Genomic DNA, 12,067 nt, shown 5'->3' on the forward strand with positions numbered 1-12,067 from the left:
TGGAGGACCTAGGATATCCCAACTGATCTGATACTGTCTATTAACCTTTCAGAATAATGAAAGAAGTTACCGTTACACCCGTAGACTTTATGATCTTAACTCAAGAACAGTTTGGATGACCTAAGATATTCCGACTGATCTGATACTGTTTATTAACTTCTCAGAAGACTTACTGGACATGATAGAATAAATAAATAAATAAATTGTAGCTTTGTATAATGAAAGAAATTACCGTTACTCCCGCAGACTTTATGATCTAAACTCAAGAATAGTTTTGATGACCTCGGATATCCCGACTGATATGATATTATCTATTAACCTTTCAAAAGACGGGGCATGATAGATTACAAATCGCAGCTTTGTATAATGAAAGAAGTTACCGTTACACCCGTAGATTTTAGGATCTAAATTAAAGAATAGTTTGGATGACCTAGGATATCCCGACTGATCTAAAACTGTCTGTTCAACTTTCAGAAGGCTTACTGTACAATATAGATCACAAGTCATAGCTTTGTATAATGAAAGAAGTTTCCGTTACACCCATAGACTTAAGGATCTAAACTCAAGAATAGTATGGATTACCTAGGATATTCAGAAAAAAATATTCTTCATAATATTCTACCGTTTTTATGCTATTGACCACTAAAACTACAGAAAAACATAACTCCATAATAACGCTTGGAAAAATTCCGGCTTTAAAGGGTTAAGGTATTTTAATGCTTTGAAAGTTTCAGGGCATTTTAATAGGTTTCAAAGGAATTTGAAGAGGCTGTTTAGGCTTTCTGATCAATTACATGGGAGTTTTATGGGGATTTCTGAAGCGTTTGAAGACATATTAATGCGTTTCATAGCGATTCAGAAGGTTACAGAGGGATTTTAGAGTAAGTTCCATGTAGACTTTAGGGACGATTTCATAAGCGTTTCAATGAGTTTCAATGCGTTTCAGGGCGTTTTAGAAGGTATCAACGGGGATTTGGTGGCTACACGGGCTGTCAAGTCAGTTTCATCGGGGTTTAGGTTTTCAGAAGCGATTCAATGCGCATTCAGAAGATTTCAGAGGGACTTTGGGAGGCAATGTGAGCTCTCAGGATAGCTCCATGGGCATTTTAGAATAGCTTCAATGCGTTTCAAGGCGTTTCAGAAAGTTTCAGAAGGATTATATTATTCTGCGACCTATGAAGCGAACACGCTCCTCGTAGCCGGGGAGTTGGTTTCCTGCTCAGCGCTTCCACCTATTAATGAGAGGATAATAGGCTCCTAAAGGCCTATCTCAATTTCTGCATAATTCGATCAAGCATTGAGTAAAACGACATGTTTACTCATTTTTTAAGTATTCCTATTAGGTAAAGCCCATAAAATATATTTTCAAAAATTTTAATAATTTTTGCAACACTCTTTGTTTAGCACTAAAGTTTGGGTAAATTTTGTTTACCGTGTATGTCAAACAGGAACATTTATTGTCAAAAGTGAGCCAATGTGGTGTCTTTTGCAACCCGCCGTTTCACTTTCGTTACGTCAAGGTTGACCTCGAATGTCAAACAAGACCTGCTCAGCATTATTTTATTTTCAAGTTTATTAACTATTCTGTTATTGTTTAAGTTCGGAAAAATTACCATTGAGATCAGAAGAGCATGCTCTTTCGTGTTATGCAGCAAAACCGGGGAAATATTTTTCATTTTAGGACCCTATTGTGGTCAGATTCAGAACACGGGTTTAAAACCTTACCATGATCCAATGTTACGCGTCAACCGATGCTGTCGAATGCAAGACAAAGAGAACTTTTACAGTCAACTGAATGCTGTTGTGGACAAGATTCCGAAAGGTGATATCAAGATCCTCATGGGCGACTTCAACGCGAAGGTTGGTTCCAACAACTCGGACTATGAGCACGTCATGGAACGCTATGATCTCGGAGAAATGAGCGAAAACAAAGAGCTGTTTGCAGAGTTTTGTGGCAACAATGACATGGTAATTGGGGAATCGCTCTTTCCTCATCGACCAGTGCACAAAATGACATGGGTTTCCCGTGATGGCGTCAGGGAAAATCAAATCGACCACATCTGCATCTGCCGAAAATGGAGACGGAGCCTTCTTGATGTGCGGAACAAACGTAGCGCTGACATTGCATCCGACCATAATCTCCTAATCGACGATATCCGGCGGCTTATTGCCAGCATTCATCAACAGGATGAGAGTGCCTGCGGTGAAAAGGTCCTTCGTCAAGGAGCTAGAGAATCGTGCTGCGGATATTCCAGAAGGTGGAGGCGTAGAAGGCCTTCATCTCCACCGGCGAGAATAATTCGGGTGAGCTGCGCACCCGAAGAAAGCAGTGGATCACAGATGATACCTGGAGGAAGATAAAGGAGCGAAGGAACGCCAAAGCCGCGATAGAGCGAGTGAAAACACGAGGAGCCAAAGCCGTAGCCCGTCAGCGCTATTCAGCTCTCGAGAAGGAAGTGAAACGCTCTTGTAGACGAGACAAAAGAGCGTGGACCGACGAAGGTGAGAAAGTGGCGACATTCGTCTCCTCTACGATGTCTTACGTCGCCTTAGTGAGACTAAGAAGAAGGCTTCGATGCCCGTGAATGACACGTCTGGACAGCTATTGACCGACCCGACTGACCAGTTGAAACGCTTGTTCGAGTACTATGGAAACCTTTTTCAAGTGTCGGCATGATTCGCCAAGGGTTTGACCCGTGTCAACACCGAAGCTCCATGCCAGTTCAGGAGATCGAAACAGCCATCCGTAACATGAAATCGAACAGGGACCCAGGGGTCGATCGCATATCAGCTGAGATGCTCAAAGCTGACCCCGTATTATCCGCACAACTACTGCATCAGTTATTCTACAATATTTTGGATTTCCGGTCGACTGAATGCAAGGCGTCTAAGTAAAGCGCCCCAAAGAGGGTGACCTGACTGTATGCGATAATTGGCGGGGCATCATGTTACTGTATATCGGCCTCAAAGTCCTCTGCAAAGTGATCCCTAACCTGATACAGGGGAAGATTGACGCAACTCTTTGGCGGCAGCAAGCAGGAATCCGTGCCAGACGATCCTGCGTGGACCATATTGTCACGCTCCGTATCATTTTTGAGCAAATCAATGGATTCCAAGAGTCTCTCTACCTGGTGTTCATTGATTACGAAAAAGCTTTCGACCGTCTCAATCACGGAAACATGTGGGAAGCCCTCAGGCGCAAGGGTGTCACTGAGAAAATCATGGGCCCATTGAAGCACAGTACAGGGCATTTTCATGCAGAGTACTGCATAATGGTGTCTTGTTCGATCCCATCCTAGAAAGGGTTAAATTCATGGAGTATGGTTCTGTAAAGAACAAATTAAATAATGTTCTAGGTTATCCAAGAACTTAGGTTATCCAAGTACTTTTGCGAGTATGCCCCTTAAGATCTACAAGCTTAATCGATGAATTGTAGTTACATTACTGATACGGTGCAGTATCCTACAGGTCCTTTGAGCATAGTTCTGTAGAGACGTAGTTTTCAAAGATATTCTAGGACCTCCAAGAACTTCCGCAAGTACAGGCTAGATAATCTACGAGCGTAGACAATTAATTGTTGCTATATTATTGATGCGGTGTAACATCCTACAGATCCATGGAGCATGGACTACTTTCCAAAACTACTTTCCAAATATGCTCTAGGCCATCCAAGAATTTCCACGAATAAATAATTTAAGATCTACAAGCGTAATAAATGGATTTTTGTTACATTATCGATACCGTTTAACCTCCTACAGGTCCATGAAGCATAGTTCTGAAGAGAAGTTATTTTCAAGAATATTCTAGGGCATCCAAGAACTCTCGTGAGTAAAAGTCTTAAGATCTATAAGCGTAATCGATGGATTGCAGTTACATTACTGATACGGTATAACATCCTACAGGTCCATAGAGCATAGTTATGACGAGAAGTTTTTTTTTTTCAAAGATATTCTAGGGCATCCAAGAACTTCCGCGAGTAAAAGCCTTAAGATCTACAAGCGTAATCGATAGTTACATTACTGATACGGTACTATCACAGCAGAGGCAGGCCCAGAGGCTCATGAGTCATGGCAGTGCTGCCTCAAAAGAGAAATAAAGGAAATCGACAGAAATTTGACCTGGCCAGAAGTCAAGACGATGACCAGCATTCGCTCAGGATAGAGATCTTTCCAATCAGCCCTCTGCACCTGCACCGTGGGTACTCAGGACTAAAAGTAAGTAAGTAGTGCGCGTGCGGCTTGGTACTTAAGTTTGCACACTAGACCGTTGTACGTCGAGTCGATACCTTCCAGACCAAGCTGCTAGGTTAAGTACGAACGGTGAACAGGCGACTTGCGCTCAATTCTGAAACAATCTACTCAACCTTTTCAAGCATACACATCATAACTTCAACGCGTTTTGTAACTGCAACTGTCGTGTGTCAAAATCGTCAACTTGTAGTAAGACATGCTTCCACTGATTCGTAGCTCATTAACCTTTCGTATCACGATGTCAATTCACTGGACGACGTTTCTACACTCTTGTCCTCCGAAAAATATGATTAACATGCCCGTTGACATGCTGTTCACGAGTAAGAGCGCAAGCATCACCAGCCCCTGCAGAAGAAGACGAAGAACGCACAACCTCAGACGTAACGCACCACCAAGAACGAACGCACATCATGGCTCGTGCGTTGCGATGCGATGGTTGGTCATAGATTTGCGACCCAGGAAACGGCGGTGAAAATTTATAATTAATTTTAAATTGCACATATAGATGCGGTTCGGAACAGTTGCTCCCAGTCGTTTCCCCAATGACGACCAACGGCACGACGACGACGACCGGTTCGATATCGACCATATAAATCCTTGCTGCCTTCTCGGTTGATAATATTGGACGGACACATAGAGATCTTCAGTTCTGCCAGCCACGCAGCAGCGTAGCCTCAGCATTAACCGTCAGCAACATGTCATATTCTAGTGGACCGTCTCAACATATGCTGCATGACGACAGTTTACGACGCGTAATATTTAATTAAATCCAAAAACGATCCATCTACAACGCGCCTGGGATTTCGGACGGGGACTGGGAATAAGCGCGCGGATTGACGTTCCAGCAGTAGTCGCCGGGTCTGCAAGATCACAACCTTTCCGTGCAAAACTTGACTTATATTTAGCATGTCAACTGTGCCGGAGGCACGAAACTGGGAAACTTCAAAAGCCTGGATGCATCCATCTGTCAAAACATCGCAGATGCAAATGCGCAAATGTTCGGGAGACCTTCTCCAGCATATCAAACAAATCGACGATCACCGAAAAGAGTGTAGATACCGCACGTCGCCACCGCCATGTCGAATGATAATTTTATGAACTTCATTAATTTACTTTTTTCCCGGGCAATAAAAATCTCGTGGTAGATTTAATATCCGCATCGTTGCACTTTTCTCATATTTTTAGTTTTCGGTTACACTCCCTCGTCGCTCTCATGGAACAGAGCGGTACGACGACGATTTTAATACTGTCGCTTCCTGAAATCCGGTCCCCTCCTACTGGAACCGTCTGCCTACGTCGCCACCACGGTCCAGTGCAACCCGAATGTGCCACATCTCAGTGTAGGCAGGCAGGCAGGCAGTCATCATCGCCGCCAACGACAAACTGACAAGATATCCTCTTTCGGTGTCTTGTGCGAGGTACCCACCTACCTACTAGCACCATGGGTGATCGTGGAAAACCTAAAGGAAACCAAACCAAAAGAAAAACCCTTCCCTCGATTTTTCAGTATTTCATTTTGAACCGAGTAAACTTCGTTGGAAACAAAAGGCATAGAATTACAGCCAAGCAGCACCCAACCGCAGGGATGGGAACACTCACTTGCAGAGAGTTACACTCACTTGCTATTTTCTCAGCTCAGAAGCGTGCAATCAAGAAACAATGTATGGACGACTTTTGCCTTGTGGTTTTGTCTAAAACTTTGCCGAATAGAGTAAGGGTCGCACACGAATCCTAAAGCCGTGACAGAGCTGTGAAAGCGACTCTCCACGAGGTGAGTGTAATTTACATTCACCTCGTGGAGAGTTGCCTTCGCAGCTCCCTCACGACTTCTGTATGCGTGTGCGACCCCTACTCTATTCAGCAAACTTTTAGACAAAATCATGAGGCAAAAGTCGTCCATACATCGTTTTTCGATTGCACGCTTCAGAGCTGAGAAAACTGCAAGTGAGTGTAACTCTTTGCAAGTGAGTGTTCCCATCCTTGCCCAACCGCGCAGATTTACGATCCCCATTCGATATTCCAGCGCGGAGATCTTACGTGTGCATTGAGAACTCGAGCGATCTCGTATCCCATACAGAAAATGAAATCATGATGAGAACTTATTTAGATAGGATATTTGTTATTGTCAATTTTTGCGTGACATAATTTGTGTATCACCGCAAAGTGATTATTTCGTGTGTTGTTATGTTTGAGAGGCCCCCGCGGAACCTATTCTAGGTTTTCCGGAGCGGCCATGTCAGTTATTACATGCCTCAGTATTTTTTTTCTGCCCCTTTCTCTCGAAATCATGAAGATTGATACGTCGCACGGTATGTTTTGTTTGCAAACTAGAAATGTTCCCGATGGCACCCCCGTGGAACCTGTGCTAGATGTTTCGGGGTGGCCATATTAGTTGATACAGACTTCAGTTTTTTTTTATGACTCATTCATTCGAAAGCATGAAGATTGATATGTCGCACGGCATGTTCAGCCTGAAATCCAGAAGTGTCCCCAATGAGGCCCCGTGGAACCTGACACGGAGATCCGGATGGGCCAACTTCCTCAAATCTGGTTTTCGCAGTTGTGTTTCATTGTTCGCAACAAAAGTTTTGCTGAAAATCGATGGTTCAAACACAATATTATTGTTTACCAAACTAAATTATCACTTTCAGCCATTATGGCAACCCCCTGACCCCAACACATTCCGGAATTTCCCCGGAATGGTTCCGGATATTGCATGGCCACTTGAGTATAATAAACTAGCATCAACTTATGATCAAATCGGATGAAAATTGACAAAACGCCAGCATTTTGAAAATGAGATGTCGGGGGTCGGGTTCGTGAAGGTTTAAAAAAATTGCGCAAGTTTTGCGTCAAACCATTTTCTTATTCTTTTCGAAAGCCTGTTTCGGTCTGTTTCGGAGGGGATCCCGGATTTCCTAGGACCTTCCAAAAGGGTTTCAGGGATTTTCAAAGGAGTTTCAAGGCTTTTTAGAGGGCTTTAGGAGAGTTTCGGTGGGATTTTTAGGAGAGTTCAGAAGGGATTTAGTGGTCTTTCGAAGAAATTTAGTGGGATTTTCAAAGGGGTTCCAAGGCGAACCAAGGTGTTTCAAATCTTTTAATGCATTTTAGAAGGCTTTCAAGGAAGTTTCAGAGGAGGTTCCTGAGAAATCTCTAGTGGAGTTCTCGTGTGATTACCATGATTTACAAAGAAAATTCTAACTATTTCAATCACAGAAGAGATCCCTAGAGGAATTCCTTGAAAACCCCGAGAAATCCCCAGAGGAAGCCCTATAGTGAGATCTATGGATGAATCCCTGAGAAATCCCAAGTAGAATTCTTAGATAACTTGTATGAGTAATTCTTGGCGATATAACTTTTGGCATCCATTGTTTTTTTTTTTTTTAAGAAATCCCTAGAGAAATCCCCGGTAGAACTTCTGCAGATATCCCAGCAGGAACTTCTGAAGGAATCATGAGAGGAATTCTAAAAAGAATCCCTAGGAAAATTCGCTATATGAATTCCTGGATAAAAACACAAAGTAATTTCAAAGGGAATTATTGAAGAATTACCTATAGAAAATATTTGCATACAGGTGTTCCTATAGAAGTTTTTGGAAATAGTCCTGCAAAAATACCAGCAAGAGATTCTCGAAAAATCTCACAATTGTCAGAAATATCAAAAAAGGAATGCCTGAAAAAGAAAATCTTAGGAATATATCTGAAAGAGCTCTTGCAGAAATCCCCGGAAGAATTTCTAGTGGAGTTCTCGCAGGAATACTTGGATAAATCACAGCAGAAATTCCTGAAGCATTTGCAGCATTGATTTCTGGAAGAATACCAGCAGGAATTCCCGAAAGAATCTTAGGAAGAGTTCCTAAAATCCCCAGATAAGTTACAGGATAATTCTACGGAGCAAGTACTGCCGTGAATCGCAAGTCAGTCCCATATGCATTTTGGGCAAAAATGAGTTAATGACCGTTTCCGAGCTTTCTTCGGATGATCTTTCAGCTGCGTACAAAAAATATATAGTTTGTTCAGTAAAATTGAAAAACAACACCAAGTCAGATTGTCCCATAATGAAATGTAATCGCAAGTCAGTCCCATTACGAACTTGTGCGCCCTCCGGTACAAATCCTAACACTATTTTAGCCAGTTTTATATTTTTCACTGTTACGTATTCACGATTGAAACAATATGTGAAAGTTTCATGATGATCGCAAAAGTTTTGAATTCATGGCGATTTTTTAGAGTTTCGCATGGAAATCGAATTTGAAAACTTCAGAGGCCATTTTCTCAATGCCTACTTTTTACATATGGGACTGACTTGCGATTCACGGCAGAGTAATTGTAGGAGATAAATCTAGGATACAACTTTAGAGTAGTTTCTCTAGAAATTCCTGGAAAAATGTCCAGCAGGAATACCAGCAAGAATTACTGGAGAAATCCCAACAAAAACTTTTTGGAGAGTGACGCTGAAGATTCATAATACTCTAGCATGAACCCTTCAACTTTTCAACTTGCACAATTGATAGCTGCATTAAGGACAAACGTCTTGAAATCCCGCTTCAACAGAGGATATTTCTGCACAACTTCTGACGCACAAATCTCAAGAAGCAAGCTTCAAACAACAGTGCATTTTATTATTCTGTTCTTGCTCACTTGTAAAGAGCATAAAATACGAAACTCAGGTGTGCTGGCTTTGTTTACGAAGAGATTTGTACTTTCGAAATCGTGAGTAGGTGCCAAAGGCGGCCATGGCGACCATTTTGGGATTCTAATAAGTCTGTCCTTAAAATGGCCTCGAAATAGCATACCAAATATGTAACTATTTCAAATTGTGCCCAAACGATTGCATACAAAAGTGTTCGGCTCATAAATCATTCTTTCACTTTCCTCGAAACTAAGTGTCACACCTTCCAGTGCAGTGTAAGTTACTGACCTCGTCCGCTTAGTTTCATCTCCCATAATGCTGAAGATCATCGCGCACGGCAGGCAGGCAGGCAGATCGCCAGTTGGTCTTCGCAGATCAGCACGGTTTCTCTACCGTATAATTAATTATTTCATTGAAAGGTTGCTGCACCTGCCCTATTTTCATCACCTATCATTGCTGGAGAGTGCACAGCCTGCATCAGGAGAGCTCTATATGCACTACATATATGCAGATCAGATGTGTGCAGATTCACTTTCATTCATAAGTTGCCTTGTGCCGAGGAGAGGTCACGCACCACACCACATCTTCTTCTCATTATGTTTCGTTATGTTACACGCGTGCACTCGTCAAGCCGCAGTTAGCCGAAGAAGCATCTCACCAGGAATCGCAGCATCGCGATCGTTCTATCGCAGGGTTGCGTCGAGGGGGAACGGGTTGATTGCGTCGTTGAGGTAAAATTATAAAAAAATACAGAAAAAGCCATGGAAAAAATCTAAAAGCCTTGGAACTTTCTGATGAACCTCCAGAAAAAAATATCTACATGAATTCCTAGGAAAGTTTTTTGGAAGATGCTTTAAAAAAATTATTACTATTCCCTAGCCGTTCGAGACCAGCACGTCAGGCAAGGAGGTTTTGTTGCAGAAACAGGTTCATAACTAACGTATATCATATAACTGGTGGAATAGCTATGAGGCTATCCCCAACATTCACACACTGAAAATCCATGTTAGTCCTAAGCAGCTATCTGATTCGAGTCTGAGGGTACACTATGTGCGGACGTGTCCGATAGCGCTGTCTCAAAAGTGTTTTTTTCCAATTTTTTTTCAATTGCTCGGTTCAGAATTTTGCTCATCATTCGAGGGTGTCCGGCCATTTGGCTGAATACCGTTTGGCCGAACGCCGTTTGGCCGAATGCCATTTGGCCGAAAGGTTCATTTGGCCGAATGCCGTTTGGCAGAATTATGATCGAAGAAAATCAGAGGTGAGGACAAACTCCGGGTAACATTCTAGCTGTCACTATGATCATCAGAAGTATTTCTTTCTTTTAACTATAGGTTATTCTTTCTGTTTTACCATTGAGGTAATCAGTTTGCGTTGTAACTGTGATTTTTTGTCAGAGATTTTTCCTTCTTTTAATCATAGGCTGATCTTTCGAGTTATACTGATGTTGAGAATAGTAGCATGTCCACTTGAGTATATCATTCGTTTTTCGGCCCATCCGCTGATTGAGCTCTGTTGCCAGCTGCAACTTTGCGAAGTGAGCAAAATTCCTGGAGATACGAAGGAGAGCATCTACCAGGAAACAAGGCGGCCCACGCATACCAGGAACCTAAATATTATCGAACTTGCATGAACCAAAAACCTTTTTTCATTGTGTTTCAGCTTATGGTCTAACCTTTCAGAAAAGCCTTTGTTCGAAATATTCTATCGGTGAAAATTTAAATAAATCAAGTTTGAAGATTTTTTATCAAATGAGGTATATTCAGAGCATAATTTTGTTGATCGTCCCGAACTGCAAACAACATGGCATCGTGCGTGACCTGTCACACACTCGATGGTCTCTTCTTAGTTTTATAAACATTATATTCACTTGTCATTTCTCCGGCATCTGTGTTATATGATCAGCCCAAGGGGGTCTGCCGTGGTTAATTTGCTCATTTTTCTATTTTGTGTGCTTCGTGGTCATGCGGTTAGTGTAGTTAAACGTTTAGGTGTATATGTAGTAAGTCATGGTGTAAGACTCTGAAGAAACTTTTCGCGAAACAAAAAATTCCTAACTAGCTTCTGTGTGTTGTCTGTCTGACAAGCCGTCTCTAACCAGCCTGCTATCTTCTTTACAACTCCCCAAAGACTTTTCGAAGCAATTGGGGATCACAGCTGACGAATTGTCGGCTAATAGGATAAAAAAATCTAAAAATATCCAGGTCCCTGGCTTCGATAACATCCTGAACTTGTAATTCAAGAATTTGAGCGCCCAGTTTGTATGAGCATTAAGCAAGTCGCACAAATTCGTGAGTATGGTACAGTTCAAGACCGCTGTTATGAAAATTGTCTTCGTTCCGTCCTTTACCAAAGCACAGAGATTTGGTGCTAATCACTGACTCTAAAACAAGATTAACGCAATCTTCCAACAATCTAAAGCTGTCCTGGCCACGTCCTAGCGACAGCTGACGGATGGAAAAGGAATATTAGTTGGACACCTAAGAAAGATATGTAGCGATCTCTACTTCCTCTCAGGTCTAGGTTTCGCGGGAGTTTGGGTGTTGGTGGATGGGTTAAGTCCAAAGGATACGTTTGGTCAACGCTGGGGGTGAATAAATTAAAAAAAAGGCATTAAAAGAGGAAAATTTGAGCATAAATTAAGTTTGGCCTGCGGAGCGGACCTGGTTGGATGGTTAGAACACGTGACTATCACGCCGAGGACCTGGGATCGAATCCCACTCCCGACAAACTCACAAAATGTGAGTTCTTCTTTCGGAAGGGAAGTAAAGCGTGGGTCCCGAGATGAACTAGCTCAGGGCTAAAAATCTCGTTAATACAGATAAAAGAAAAAAAAAAGTTTGGCTTTAATTGGGTAATCTAGTTGGCGTGAACAGGTCTTGCTCCAGGGCATTTGAGATGGTGCTAAGGGGGTTTTCAGAAAGTTCACGGAGAGCCCAAATATGAGTTTTGAAGGGAAACTAGGGGCTTCAGGGGCGCTTCAGGAGCCTTTTAAGGCTTTTAAGGGAGTTCTGACAGGTTTTGTAGGCGTTTTAATGAGATTAAGAGGAATTGAGGAATATTTCAATAATATTAAGGGGGTTTCAGGGACGTTAAGGGGCTTTAAGGGCATTTCAGAGAATCTCAGGAGCCTTTAAGGGGCGTTACAAGGGGTTTGAAGGACGTTTCATGACAGTTCAGAGTCA

General features: G+C 42.3%; 1 protein-coding gene across 5 annotated transcripts in view; it reads right to left on the reverse strand.

Annotated features, from left to right (window-relative positions):
- Positions 1-12,067, reverse strand: part of LOC109412593 (fibroblast growth factor receptor homolog 1) — a 595,864-nt gene that overhangs the window by 54,123 nt on the left and 529,674 nt on the right. The window lies entirely within an intron of this gene.

This window comes from Aedes albopictus, chromosome 1, assembly GCF_035046485.1.
Source record: "Aedes albopictus strain Foshan chromosome 1, AalbF5, whole genome shotgun sequence".
NCBI classification, from domain to species: Eukaryota; Metazoa; Arthropoda; class Insecta; order Diptera; family Culicidae; genus Aedes; species Aedes albopictus.